A 14,956-nucleotide genomic window follows, 5' to 3' on the forward strand; every position below is an offset into this window, starting at 1 on the left:
TATACGCCAAGTATACAGGCGGGCAGGAGTGGCATTCCTTGGAAGGCAGACAATTTCATCCTCGGCCATGCTGTGTTCCCTCAGGTCCTTTGGGGAAGTGCAGACATTTCTCCCTTTGCCTGTCCCAAAGGAGGGGGCAGACAGAAAGGCTCCACGTCCCTCCAGCAGCCCCGCAGGGGACTGAGCTGAGCAGGCAGCCCAGACCTCCCAGGGAGGGCTCGGCAGAAAGCAGCCCCCAAGCACAGCCCTTGCCTTGCTCTAACCGTGTCATTCACAGGCTGCATTTAAAGAGTACCCCCAGACGTAACCTGCGCGCAATCCGTGGCCGCCAAGGAATACCAGATCTGCTTTAGGTAGCTACCTGTTGTAAATAACATCTGTGGTCTTTGTGATACTGTAAGAAGAGAATACAGTGCCCAGGCTGGCACACACATGTGTGAGAGCTTACCGATTCACACACACAGGATTGCCTGTAAACAACCCACAGTAACCTGAAGACGGAGCTAATTGAAGATTAAGAAGCTGGTAGGCCTTCATGTTGCTGTAGTGACTTCAGAGGGATAAGCTAAAGACAGATTCCTGACGAGATGCCATCCCTGTCTGTTCTAATTGAGTGTTGTTTCTATAATAACACATGCAATTCCAGTAAAGCAGGCAGTAGAAGAAAGCAACTCAAAATGATTTTGGCAACGAGCCATTACTCTGTAAATCACCAACTGAATCCCAAACCCTCAATGCCACTATGCAAATTGCCAAAGTCACCTATGAATCTGGGCTGGAGAAGCAGCAGGCTATTCAGCACTGTTTCTCTTGCTAAGTCCACCGCAGCTGCAAATCCTCTACTTCTCCCCACTCCTGGATTCATTAGTATGCTGCTCTGGTTTAAATGTCAGCAGCAGAACATGCAATATACGATGAGTTTAGAGAGAATTTCAGGGAGTGAACTAAAATGAGATATCATACATTGCTCTGAGTGTCACAAACATTCATTATAGCAATTCACTAGTTCCCTAAATATCTCCCCCCAAGCTTTAATGACACAGGGGTACATCAGCATAACTGACATGTTGCTGCAACTGCTTCATTTTAATCGATTCCTATACCATATTGTCTGGGCTTTGAGGCAGCTTCCCACTTTCTGATGTTTTGGGGCTGTAGAATGCTTTCTCTAGTACTGAAATTTTGACTGAAAGTCATAGCACCTCAGTGGGATAACTGAGCTGCCCAAAATTATTCCTGAATGAGGAATTCTCATATTTCATTCACGCTGATCTCCTTCACAGTCTTGCCCCTAACTTCCCCAGGAGCAGGCATAGGCCGTTGTAGCCTGAAGAAACAACCAGTGTACAGTCATCAAGCCAGTGTACAATTTTGCAGTCAACTATGCAACAGACACACAGGCCAAAAAGAACACCAAAAAATTTATTCTGCAGAACATGAGCCTTAAAACATCTGGACCTTCTACAACAGACTTAAAATCTTGAGTACTAACACGTCAAAAGCTGTGAGAAGCAGAAAACATTACAATGCCCAAACCAAACAAGTATTACGCCTTAGAGTGGGGGCTTTTGTGTGTTTTTTTGCAGGAATTTCTTTGCGTCTTCTTGCAATAAAGAGGAATAAACACAGATGACTTCAGAGAACGGAACAAACATTTGTGGCACAGATTGTGGTTGCCATCTGGGCAGCTGCCAGGCAAAGCAAAGTACTCCCAGTACGGACGGATCCACTTTAGTATCAGCAGACCACTGACATTAGGGTGAGTGGTCATTGAATAAACGAGCTTCTTATGACCAGCAAAAACAACCCGGCATATGGTGACTGCTGAAGGCGCACAATAGTTACGTGAGCTCTGGTTATCCTTGGGATTTGTATATCCATGGTCTCTAAAGCCAGAAAGGATTATCATCAGTGTCATGCAGCCAACAGGTCTCCTCTAGTTTTAGCTAAACCTTGCCTTAAAGGATGACACCATATCTCGACTTCTAGGCCGCCCTTGGGGGAAAACCTCTACCACTACTTATCATATCAGCCTTCAAAAACAACCTGTTAACTGTATACCCCTTACTTTAGCCTGGCTTTCACTCCAACAGGACAAATATTCTAGTGGGTGACAGCATTCTCATCCTCCCTTCATCATTAAATTTTGAGATGTAGTATTTGATACAGTTTACAAGGTTTTTCCTGGGCAAGGAACATGTAGAAACAAACTGCTTTTTAATGGATTTTTTGCAACTCAGGCACTTCGTTCTTCTCAGTAACTGTGGAGTCAGGTGACCTTGAAGTGGCCGAATGAAGTCCTTCCTCCATAACCAGCAAACTCCTAAAGTTCACTCACTAGTGGACATAAGTGGCACAAGGAACAGTAATGCAATTTCTTGCCTTTCTTTCTCAATAGGGAAACACTTCAGTGAATTCTAAGAGTTATTATCTGTGTCGCTGCTTGTAAAAGCAAGTTCTCAGCAGCCTGAGCAGTATTTGTCTTTAACAACTCTTCAACAACCAAAAAGTCCCCCAAGAGGTACCTTACAAACAACCACCACACCCAGCTCATGTCCCACATTTAAGCTCTGCTTAATTAAGTAAATTCGTCTCTCTTATATGAGTCTTTCCACTTCTAGATTTTCCTAAGCTTTAAAGGAAGACAGTAGATGCCCCACCTTCTGAAGATGGGAAACAAGGCAAGGAGAAAGTGACCTGTCCAAAGCCATCTGCTCATCAGATCAGAAGCGGACCTGGGAACACAATGCCAGTTCATGGTGAGTGCTGGCTGCTCCCTAAATGACAAGGGGGCCCAGGGCATCCCCAGGTCAGCAGGGCAGGGACCTCACCAACCCGGGCCCACCCACGGTACCCAAGCAAAGAAGACCCAGAGACAGTAGCCAGGTCCAAGCAAGAGCCCATATCACAATGCAACAGCACAGTGATGGGGCAGGTCCCAGGTTCAGCCAGGAATGCAATCCATAGGTCAGGTTCAGGGCCAGAGATCATCAGGCAGGTCCACAATGATAAGACAAGGCAGAAAGTAAGCTCAGGAGTTGAGGACAAGATCAAGGAGCTCCGTAGTCATGTAGAGCACTTCTGTGGTGGAACTGGAGATATCACCTTCCTGCAGCATTACCCAAATTATAGGGCTGAGCTATAGGGTTATTACACCCTTAATGGGCCCAGGCTGAGCTTAAATAGAATCACTGAGCCCAGGGCTGGAGGCCCCAGGTGAGGCTGGTTGGTGCCCTCAGGACCCTGAGAGGTGCTCTCCATCAAGCTGTGTCTGTTATTTGCTTGGAGAAGAGGGCCCATGTGCCAGCATAGCAGTCTGGTTTACTGTTGATGAGAGGGAGCAGAGTAGCTGTGATACACTGAGCTGTGCATCACTGGTCCCTCTGATGTTCAGGGCCAGGGGAGCATGTTGTAGGAGACTCTGCTCTCTGCAGAGAAGCTGGGTGGGGTCCTTGGGTGGTACAAATTAGCTCTAGTGTTGTTTTAGGAGTAGTGCAGGCTTCAGCATTTTGAATTAATTTCCATTGCCTTAAGCTGCTCCTTTGCAGGAGGTGAAAGGCAGAGGGAAGTGAGAAGGTGCTGAGACAGACTCTGTATGTCCTCAGCTGCTTTACTTCACATGCCAAAGGTTCTGCACATGTCAGAGAGCACTGGTGGAAATTACAAATAACTCGCTAGTAACATAAAGGACAAGAGCAGTCAAAAAGAGATTTGGGTTATAATTTTTGATGATCTTGCTTTCAAGTCTGTAAATCCCAGCTGCAGCTTATAAAGGTAGCCATAGAAGATGCAATTGCCCCTGAAGCTCCGTGGCAGCTGTGCTAATGGCTTGTGTTACAAGAAAGGACTGCTGAAACAGGAAAATGAAAACGGAAAGTCCTTTCTTACTTCTTAAGATTGGTTGAGAAAAGTTTTGTTAGTTCTAAAAATTTCATGGCATAATGAAAGATACTACAGTCTTCCATGATTTTCATGGTGTTAATATGAAAGAAAATGAAAAAATGGTTACTGATAGTAAAGTGATGATTAATGATTTTGCAAAGATCACCTACAGCAATATTATTTGCCATCTTGTCTGGCTATTCAGTTTGAAGGAGAAAACTGATCCTATTCCACACACTACTATCAGATCACCAAGTGTAACTGGATTCATCCTGTCTACTGCCCTTGCCTGAAAGTGCTGAGTTGTTTGAAAGTGGAATTGTTGCTCCTGTATAACCAGCATGACTGAAAAACAAGTTTTGGCTGAACTTCTTTTCAGAGCTTCATTTATAAAGGATCTGGAAGGCAATGTAAAATTACCTTGCTCTTTCTTATATCCAAAGATTGCATTTAACAGCTTAGATATTGTCAGTTCTGTCACAGCCACTTTGTACAGGTGAGTTTATAGTTTCATGATTCAGCTGTACTGGAGAGAAAACATCATACTGTGCTGACTGGTAATTGTAGAAGCTGTACTTTCCTCATCAGTACATGTAATCATACAGTAAATGCATTTGGGCAACATTCTTTTTCCAAACAGTTTAAGGATTTTATTCTAATTCTTTAGTTATATTTTAATGAAGTATTTTGAATGAAGTTCAATCTTAATGTGTGTTGAGTTTGCTATGTTAATTAGACAGCTTCCATTTATTTCATGTAAATGTTTTGGATGTAATTTTATAGTTTCTGCAAGAACACATTGCAACTACTACATCTTAAGTCTTATGAGATAATAGAAATGTCACCATTTCATGTTCTGCATCAGATATAAATGGAGCTGTCACACAATATTCCATTTCTGACAAGAAACCAATAAATCAAGAGAAGAAAGAATGAAAACAACTCCAAAAAATGCAACCAAAAGAAGCAGTGATTGATGGGCACATAACTGAGCTAGGATTTCCATGAATAATGTTAGTTAGACAACATGCCAAAAGACAGAGTTTCCAAAGAGAATGATTTTATGATTAGATGTAAATTGTAATCAGGAACAGAATAGTTCTAGGAATTAAATGCAGCTAAGCATGGAAATGAAGAAAAAGGATAACTGTTCTCATTTCAAACAGGGTTTTGTTTTGCTTGGCATCTCATCTTGTGGCAGCTGTCCTGCCTATAAATTACAGGTTGGGTTTTTTTTTTTTAAACTGACAAGAGAAAAAAATCTCATTAAACCAAAATCCTACCTGTGCTGCTGATAATATTGCTTGTTATTAAATCTGAAAGAATTTTTTTCAATCTCATCTACTCTTCAGTAATTTACCACTCACAGATTAGATGTCTTGGGCAATAAAAATATCTGTAGGTACTTTGCTTTCTGGCATGTCATGTTTTAACAGGGTTTTGTAACATGTGAAGTGCGGAGAGAGGTTTGTAAACAAATACTTCATTTCAACAAAATGAAAATACAATAAAATATTTTCATCAATATTAGAGCCTGTAAAATGTATTTTGCCCTCTCACAAAACAAACTGACAACATTGATAGAGACAACTGAAGTGTTTGAGAGAGAAAACTTTTGAAATTTGGCTTTAGAGGCTGACATGACATGATAATTAACACAGGCTGTCCAAACATAAAAATTCTGGTACCCAGCACAAGGCTGTGAATGAAAATTCAACTTGCTTAAGTCCAAGACTATGTAAACTCCCAGTAATCCTCTGAGCACAAGATAGTCTATGGGATGCTCAAGGGGCTGTTCTTTCTTCTAGTCTTCCGCTTCCTTCAAGTGGAAGACCAGACCAAGTTATCAGCACGTTGTGTGAAAACGTGAACATCTGCAAACACTCATACTTGGTAACTCATGTGCATGTAAGTACCAAGCTTAGGACTCAAGTTATGGAATAAGGATCTGTTTATGTTTAGCCTGTACCCAAGGCTAAACTAGAACAGTCACTCTACCACCCAACAACCCCCCACCAGCCAGGGAGGGGAAATGGGAAAAGGCAGAGCAGACCCAAGGGCAGAAGTGAAACAGATTTAATGAAAACACCATCAATGCCAAGAGAGATACACAGAGTTGTACTCAGCCAAGTGAATATCCAGTCATCACAATCAATTGGAGAGCAGCCCTTGAAAGAAGCCAAAGGAAAAGCAGAGGGAACCCCACAGGAACTCCCTTTCCTCAGCAAACCTTCCCCCTTTATAACGCCCATGACATTACGGGATGGGCTACCCCTGCAGCTCACTCAGGTCAGCTGCCCTGGCTGACTGGAACTGCTAACGGCCTGCCAGCACGGCTGGGCTGGGATTCTGTCCCAGCCAAATCAGGACAGGATCAAACATGAGCTGAAGGATCTACCCCAGGAAAAGCCAACTTCAGACTGGGGCTATAGTCCACGAGACAGTCAGAGGCATTACGGGAAACGCACATGTACATCCGTACCATTTAGGAGGAAACATGTGCAAGATGAAATGGATGGGTTGTTGCTGTTCAGAAATGTAAACGGGGATTTATAGGCAAGAGATCCCAAAGAACTTCAGAGGTAGCTGGTGTTGTGCTCTTGGCAGCTTAGCAGAAGCCCTGTCTCAGCTGTGGCTTAGGCTTGGGCTGGACAAAGCACAGGGAGATGCTGCTGGCACAGCAGAAATGCAGGGCAGTAGTCATCCACTGGAGGCTGCAGCCTGACTAGATGAGATATGTGCAGAAGAGGGGGAGAATTTTAATACCCAACCCCGTGAACACTGCAATGGCAGCAAATATGAATCTACTTTAAATTACAAGGGATGTTACTCCATGTGCACAGAGGAGGGACTGTATCGAGCTGGTTTTAAGTAGGATATCTTTTTTTTTTTAATGTTTTTTCAGTAGACTTTCAGCTTGTATTCTTTCCTTACTCCTTAGAGTTAAAACTAAAGGAGGAAAGAAAATGTCAACTTTTGTTTTTACGTCTCACACACAAATTATCTTACTACAAGGTCAACATTGCGTGCATTGTTCTCCCATGGATTGTCTGCACTTGCTGATAATCCGTTCATTTTCCGGCTCATCACCTCTTCCTTCCAAGGGATTAAATGGCCCTCATGTCTCCTCGAGAAATATGAGAGAGCTTGATTGCACAGGGATGACAGGAAGGACGAATGGATTGAATTTCGACATGGCTCTTTCCTGTGCTTCTCTTATTTCTCTGCCTCTTGACAAAAAACGATCTGCTGCCAGAGCAAAAGTGCTTGAGGAAAGCAGGATAGACCCCCTGGGAAATTCCACTCTCCACAAAGCAACTTAGGGCTAGTGCTAACAGGCGGAATTTCCCTGTGGATGTATCCCTCCGAACAGGAGGGTGCTGCTCTCTGCTGGGGGACTGGCACAGACCACACGTCTTTCACACCCATTCGTTTTTGTCTCTAGAAAAACTTCTTGCAATTGGTCTTTCCTTCTCATGTCAAAGAAGAAAAAACTCTATTTCCCTATTCCTGAATCAAAATACAGATGAAGATCCTCAGGAAAAGTCTGTGTGAGCATACTGGATTTGTGCTGCCAAACAAATGATTGTATCAGAGCAAGATGGAGGCATTATTATTTTATTTGACCTCCTTTATTCCTGTATCTGATTATTTAATGCCAATAAACACTTTTGTTCCCCTTTATGTCTTGGATCTTACAAGGAAGGACCTGTCACAGTTCTTTTCACATTCAAACAGGACTTTTGGACATCCATGTCTTGTTACTTTTTTGTGAACTGCCTTTGCAGAGGTGTGAACTGAACTGGCCATGGAGAGACGGGCAGGAGGTTGTCAGTAGGACTGGCCTTCCTGAAGCAACCCAAGGCAGATCTAAAGTCCTACTGAAGCACTAATGAACTCCTCAAACGCCTTTCTCTGTCAGGAAAAATCATTCTCTTTCAACTGTCTTTCCATTTCTGAAACAATTAATCATTATTTTATGTAGTACTTCCCACATTCTGTACTGGGTGTCAAAAATAGCTAATTAATTTCTGCTCAAGCACACTCAGAAAAGACAGAATTAAACCAAGTTCTGCAGTATATATTTAATGGCCAATACGCTACATTAAAGGGTTAGCAGAGCTCCTAAAAGCCATTATTCCCCTGAAGAGGGAAATAGCAGAGTTGTAAAACTGCTCCCAGACCCTTCTGTGTATCTGGTGCAGTTGAGTTGAAAGAAGGGGATGTGTTGGTGCTGCGGACACACCAGATAGTACTATGAGCCCACAGAAGGCACCTGTACCTTAACTGAACTCCTAAGGATTGTTTGATTTATGCAGAGGCTAAAGGACACCTTAAGGTCATGGAGCAATAGAAATGCATTAAAACCTTCATTTCTCTCTGTGCTGTGGCCCTGAGCAGCTCAGCCCACAGCACCGAGAGCCTGCAGGGCTGAGCCCCCGGTAGGAGCCTGGTGCCTGTGTGTGCTTCTGGGCTAACGCAGGCTGTTGCCAGCTCAAGCACCTGCTCGCAGCTCCACGACGTGAAGGAAACAGTCTCTGAAAAAATCTCGCTGCTAAACTGAAGTTTTGCAAGTGATGTGTCCTGTGAAACCATCAGAAGGTGGCAGTGGAGATCAGGCAGAGCAACAAGCACTCCCAGTCATGTTATACAAGTCATATTGCCACGCAAACTTCAGGGGAACCCACTGATAGTCATCACACTGCATCCCTTCCTCCAGCTCACAGGTGAGATGCCAGGCCAACTGTGCAGCTGCTGCTTATCAAAGAGCATATTCAAAGAAAACATGACTTTTTGCCCATTCAGCATGAAGTCCGCCAAGCCATAGCTTGACCAGCGAGCGTTGGTTGTCCCCGTGCTCCCCGAGTGAGGATTTCTGCCCGTATGGGAGGCATTTCTGCACAGACCTACCCAAACCAGCGACAGACCATTTTGGTGCCCAGTGCATACCAGTTTGCTCTGCTGGTAACTAGGCAGCAAGCACCACATTTCTGCCGAGAGATACAGTGAAAGGCAGCACGTTGGCTGTGTTCGAGTACGTCACTGGATACACAGCCAAGCGATGTTTAAGATAATTGGTATTTTTGCAGAATGCACCACGGACACCTTCACAGTATCAAAGCCTCTTTTCTGGAGGGCAAGACACCTCATGAATACAACCCTTGCTTGAGTGAAAGGCATTGTCATTATCTTTTACGAAGAATGATACTTAGAATCAGTCTCTTGTGCATATTAATAATGACACAGTAATTGAATCTGGAAACTCATTGCTCAGAAGCAATGGATTCAGGGCTAATATTAGCATTTTATAGCTTTGGACAGAATGCAAGCGAAGGTCTTGCCAAGATAAACACAAGGTTTGCTTTTATTGCTGGCAGGCATTGCTAGAGCTCCATTGTTACAGCTGGAGCTCAGCAACATGTATCAGCAGAAAGCTTCGCCTGAAGTCTTTAACTCATTGCTGTGCTGGAGGTGAAGTCCTACATAATCTGCTCTGAAATTCCCTTACTAAAGAGAATTTTAAGAAATTCCTATGCCCTTTCCCTTCTGAAGGAATCTTTTCTTGAAGCTCAGCACGAAAAGGTAAAAGCTTGTGGAGTTCATTGTTATTTTAAAGTGCACTCAAGAGAGCAAGAAATGAGAAATTCACTACCTTTGCATTGCAGGTTGGCACTGGTACATGAAGTTTACCACTGGGTAATGGGGAAGGTTGGACAGGAACACTCTTTATCGGCAGCGAGCCCTTGTTAAGACACTGGCAACATATTTTAGAGCCATATCAAAAGTTGCAGGGGGCACAAAGGAAATGCTACTATTGTTTGTCCTAAGAAGTGCCGTGCATGACTTCTGTGGTTTACCAGGCATCTAGAACCAACTTTTTCCCCCCTTTTGTATTGCAATGGGATTTTTCAATCACTCTCTTTGGTGCCTCAAAACACATTCACCCAGAGAGCTATGCTCTTCACATAGACCTTGTCTGCATAGCTCTGGAGGCAGGGAGTTGTGGAGCTCTTTAACAAATCTTGGCACGTGGCATACATTCATTGCATTTGAAACTTGGTATATTCCTAAGGGAACTGCCTACAAAGATGACAAGCCATCTGTCTCTACTTCTGGTGTTTTCTCTGCTTCCACATCCATATGTTAAGGTAGAAATAATGTTTTCAACTCAAAAGCCTAATTTGGTCTGTAAATTGGAGATTTGTAATGATCAAATCTAGTTTAAGCCAGACACTGGAGATTTTTCCATCACCATTTGCTGGTAGGAACTCCCTTCTTCATAGCACTAATGGTTTGCATGTTAGTGCCCCAGTATTTTAATTTAGTATGGATAGTACATCATCTCCAAGTCCACGTTCTGGACTCCTGCTTGTTTTACCCAGATCCATGATCATTTACAGTAACCATTCTGCTGCATTGGCTGCTCTCTCCCAGTGAAATTTCTATTATAATAAATGTGGGCAGTATGAACAAAATGTCACAAAATATTGCTTTGATCAGCAAGGTGCTGCAAGAATGCACTGGGGCGTCTGTGTTACTTATGCGGGCAACTGGAATGAACAGCAGTAAAAGGAAAATATTATTTCATTCCTCTGCAGACACAACAGGCGTGGGCAGAGCTGAGCCGATCCTGCAGACAAGACGCCTGACTCTGTGACCAAGAAGGAATCAGTTTAGACAAGATGCTGCAGCTCTGCCCCAGGCAAGGCAGGCGTTTTGAAATCAGGCATTTTGCACTGGCAGGATAAGGGGGCAAGAAGCCCAGAGCACATGGGAAGTGCTGGGCACTCTTGGCAGCAAGAGGGGGAGAGAGCAAAGGACCTCATCTCAAGTCTTTGCTTCTGGCAACCTCTGTGGACAGTACATGATGGCTGAAACAGCTGTGGAGATGGAGTCCTCACAGGGGGACCCCTCTGGAGCCATCGTCACCTTTCAGGGTGCAGCAGGCGGAGGGACAACGTGGTGTGGGCCATGGGCACCCCAGCTCTCCCATCAAAGGTGTCCTCAAACAGAGGCCCAAAGACACTCCCATCAATGGCATCCCAGCCACCATGGCAGGTAAAGATCAGGAGCTGCTCAGCCACAGGAGGGTGGTGAGGAGGGTCCTGCTGCCTGCAGAGACTAGTTTTCCACAACGGGTTTTGAAATTTAACCCCCAAATCCATCCTTCATGTTGTTTTTCTTAAATATCTTCAGAAGTTAGGGTTTTATGAATTTCCTTCCCCCTCTTGCCATAGGCTTCAATTTTAAATTAATTTGGTGAACTTCGTAATCCTGACACCCCGGTAGGCAAAAGTACAGGATCCTCCAAGCTTCTCCCCAGGGCTGTGGCTGACAGAGCACTGGTTTTGAGCTCACTGAATTTATGCCTGTTTTGAAACACTTCTGTCCTTCCTACCAACTTTCAAAGTTTCACTGGTGGCCAAGCACAATCCCTGCACTGTTATTAGCCTGCAGATTATTTTAACTTGTACTTAGCTGAGCCCTAATTGCTTTACCCTCAGTGTTTCCAGTGCAACATCTGATATGATTAGCTATGCCATTAATTATCTTGTACTTTAACTATGAACCTCCTGCTGACATCCAAGGAAAGGTCAATGCATATCTAGAGAAAATGGTACCTAACGAGACACATTTATCAGCAAATCAGGCACAATGTGAGTTCAGCGCACGCATACGGTCTAAAGGGTTTTTACTAGCGTGCTAACGGTACCTGTTATTTTGCTAGGGATATATGCTTGTAGTCAACAGGATACTGTCTGGCTAAAACCTTCCATGGACTTTGGTGTACAAAAATGCTTTACACATTATAACAAGTAAGTCGGATTAAAGAATGAAACAGATACGTGGTAAGAAGTCCAGTCAGCACAGATACTGGTCAAATGAATCCTGATTAGTGGTTGTTAGATAATAACTGTTACAAGGTTTTACTCAGAATAATTAAAAAAAAAAATAGTCCACTCAGAATGTTCACAGTTATCATCTAACAATTATCATACACTCTGTTTCTCTCCTGAATGTTTCTTAGCACAGACAGTAAAAAAGAAAGACTTCTGGACCTGAATCTTTGTTCTAAAATGCTGTGACATTCGGATCTAAACACTGTAAGGGACAGTTTTCATTGCAATGTGTTTCCCTGCAGTTGCAGATACACATAGGCAATCTTTTTGTTTGTAGTGTTTTCTGAAGTGTTTGGTTCCTCTTTACCCTTGCACCAGATGTGCCCTGTTATCCCTTTCCTTTAAGGATGTTTTACAATAGAACGGTGCAGTTTGTAAATATTTTCAGCAGGTTTCACTCAGTTCATTTCAATGTTTATTGTCACCATCAACATACATTTTCCTTACATATTTTCTATAGCCTGACATAGCTTCTTACTGCCTGACCCTCTTTTCTGGTTTTCAAACATTAGCAGCATCAATGGAGGTACAAAACTCTTTGTTTTGGCTTTTTCCCATGCAAATGCTACCAACTCAGAACCTCTCCCACCTACTGGCCACACCTTCAGAGTTTGCTTTGGACAGTGTCCTCTGTTTTTGTCCATAGCTACTCATTGACCTCAACTCTTATTTACAATTGCTATTAAGGAAATATGAGCAGAATAGGCACACATTTTCCAAAACACACCCCCAAAAACCACTCCACTTTCTGTCACAAAGCCAAAATAACGTGATTTGCACGTGGCTCTGGAATCCACCGTGTCCCTTTGCTGGGTTGTCAGGAGAGGAGACACAGGAGCTCCTGAAGTGAGAGACGACAGGTCAGTAAATTGGATCCCAGTTAGGTTGTCCCCATTTTCACACAGGAAAAACCATACTCCTGTCTACTAAGACGGACTGAGACAACTGACCATTCCAAGCACTGCCTTCCCCTCCTTCCAAGCACTCCGGGCTGGTGCATGCTCACCCAGCGCTTCTCTTTGCCAGGAGGCAGTAGCCACAAGCCACGTATCATCTGGTCCATCCAGATGCACGTTCCCCTGTCACAGTTCCTCTGCAAGTACGTCTGCTGAGCACAGCAGTGAGCAAGGGGAACAAACACCCACAGAAGAGCTCTAACAGCATCTGCAGCAGAGTGAGACAGACCTTCCAGCTGCACAGCAACATCCGCTGTCTCTTGGACAAGAACACAGCTTGTCCAGCCTGGGACTGGATATACCTGAAGCATTTAAAGTCCATGTTTGGGATAAAACAGCTAAGAATGTGCGAGGGGTGATTATTTGCACGGGGCAAACAGCCTCGTGCTGCTGCGGAGGCGGGTGTGGGGAGCTTCACACGGGACATGAGCCTGGAAAAGCCTCTCGTGCCCTGGTGAGGAGGAGGGCGAGGTAGTTCCCCCTCCTCGCCATCAGTCTGGGGTTTTGGGGTGGGTGGTGCTGGCAAGCAGCAGCTGGTTCACAGCGCAGGGGGAGGGAGCATCCTGCCGTTTCACAGCTGAAACCTTCAGTGATGGTTAGTAGTGCCCTGACGTGCTATTCCCAGTCTGTCAATGCAGTTCCTGCATTTTTTCCGTGTTGGATGTACACTAACAGATATGGCATGTTTTGAGAGAGGACGATACAATGGGTGTTTTGCAAAGTGTGGACAAATTTATCCAGGGACTTAGGATTACCAGTTGTTGCCAGATAACCCTCCCAAGGAACGGCTTGGCAAGCCTTTTCTTTTGGCAGTGTTGCTGGCATAAGTACCCCATCCCCGTGCCGCCTCCTCTGTTGTGGCTGAGAAGTTTGGTTCACCAGAACAAGGAGCCGAACTAGATAAAAAAGCCTTTTTTTTTTTTTTTTTTCTTCTGGGCTATGTTTAACCCAGGGCCAGTTCACCAGGCGGCCTCACGAACGGCTGCACAGACACATCCACGTAAGCTGCTGAGTGGTCAAATTAGGGGAAGAAGCTCCTAAGGGTGACGTTACTACTTAAAATCTGTCAAAACACCACCTGAGTGGTTGCAGAATTAATTACTAAATTGAGTCCATTGAGTCAAGTAAGTGCCACACTAGAGTAAAACCAGCCCTGACACAAGCCCTTTGAACACAGCACAAATGTGTTTCCACCCCTACCTTGAATTATGCTGTAAAAGTGGTCTGCTGCGGCTGGCATTTTGAACTTAATGCCATTCAAAAGAAAGGCACCGTGTCAAGGTCGTATTAAAAATATTCTGAGGACATGTTAAAATAGCTCAGTATGTCTCAGTTCAATTTATCTTAAAGGATTTACATCTTGTGTAATTTCTCTTGGAGGAAAGGTTAGACTTGGGATCTTTTATCAAAATACAGGACAACAGGCTGAAGAAGCAACCCACAGTCTGCACATGTATTTGGCACCTCATTTTTTCATCTTCCAGTTTTTCAGTAATAAAACACCTGGGTGCCTAGAGCAGTTTTGCACAGACAGATCAGCTTAGGAGGACTTGAGAGCCAAAACAAACCTGTTTATGGCAGCTCCTACTTGGGCAGTTGCATGTGTGTAAGCTCTGAGGCTGCAGTGTCTTCCTGCTTCAAATGTTATGTAGTTTCCAGTGCAAAGAGAAGTTTTCGGCAGTCAAAACTCAAGCATCGATGTTACAGGAGAGATGCCTCTTCTGTCCTCAAAAGCCAGGACTTTTCCAACAGGTGCCTCAGTCCCATTTCATTCACCATGCTCTCAGCTTAGATACTGATGAACAGGACATCACCTTAAGACTGAGAGACTCAGACTTGAGAAATCTGGGCAGAAAAGGTTTTATGCAGTCTCAAACTGGCCAGTGAATACACAGTGTACGTGCAAGCTAACACTGCTGTGGCAACGGCCTTTTACCTGACTCCTACTAGAGCCAACAGAGAAAATGCCTCTTGATTTCAGCAGCAGCTAACCTTAGTAGGGAGGTGAGATGCAACGACCTTGAATTACCTGGTCGGTCTTGCAGTGTGCCAGCCAGGAGTTTCCGAGAAGCTGCCTGTGGCACCGCATTATAACCAGAAAGCTCTGCTCAGGTAGACGCTAGAACATAACCTCGTGCTGCTTGAGTTTTAAAAAATAACGTTAAGCATTTGCAGTTAGCAATAAGCACAACAGGTAAGGAATCGCGCAGTTGTCTA

Source organism: Leptosomus discolor, chromosome 6, assembly GCF_034619465.1.
Source record: "Leptosomus discolor isolate bLepDis1 chromosome 6, bLepDis1.hap2, whole genome shotgun sequence".
NCBI classification, from domain to species: Eukaryota; Metazoa; Chordata; class Aves; order Leptosomiformes; family Leptosomidae; genus Leptosomus; species Leptosomus discolor.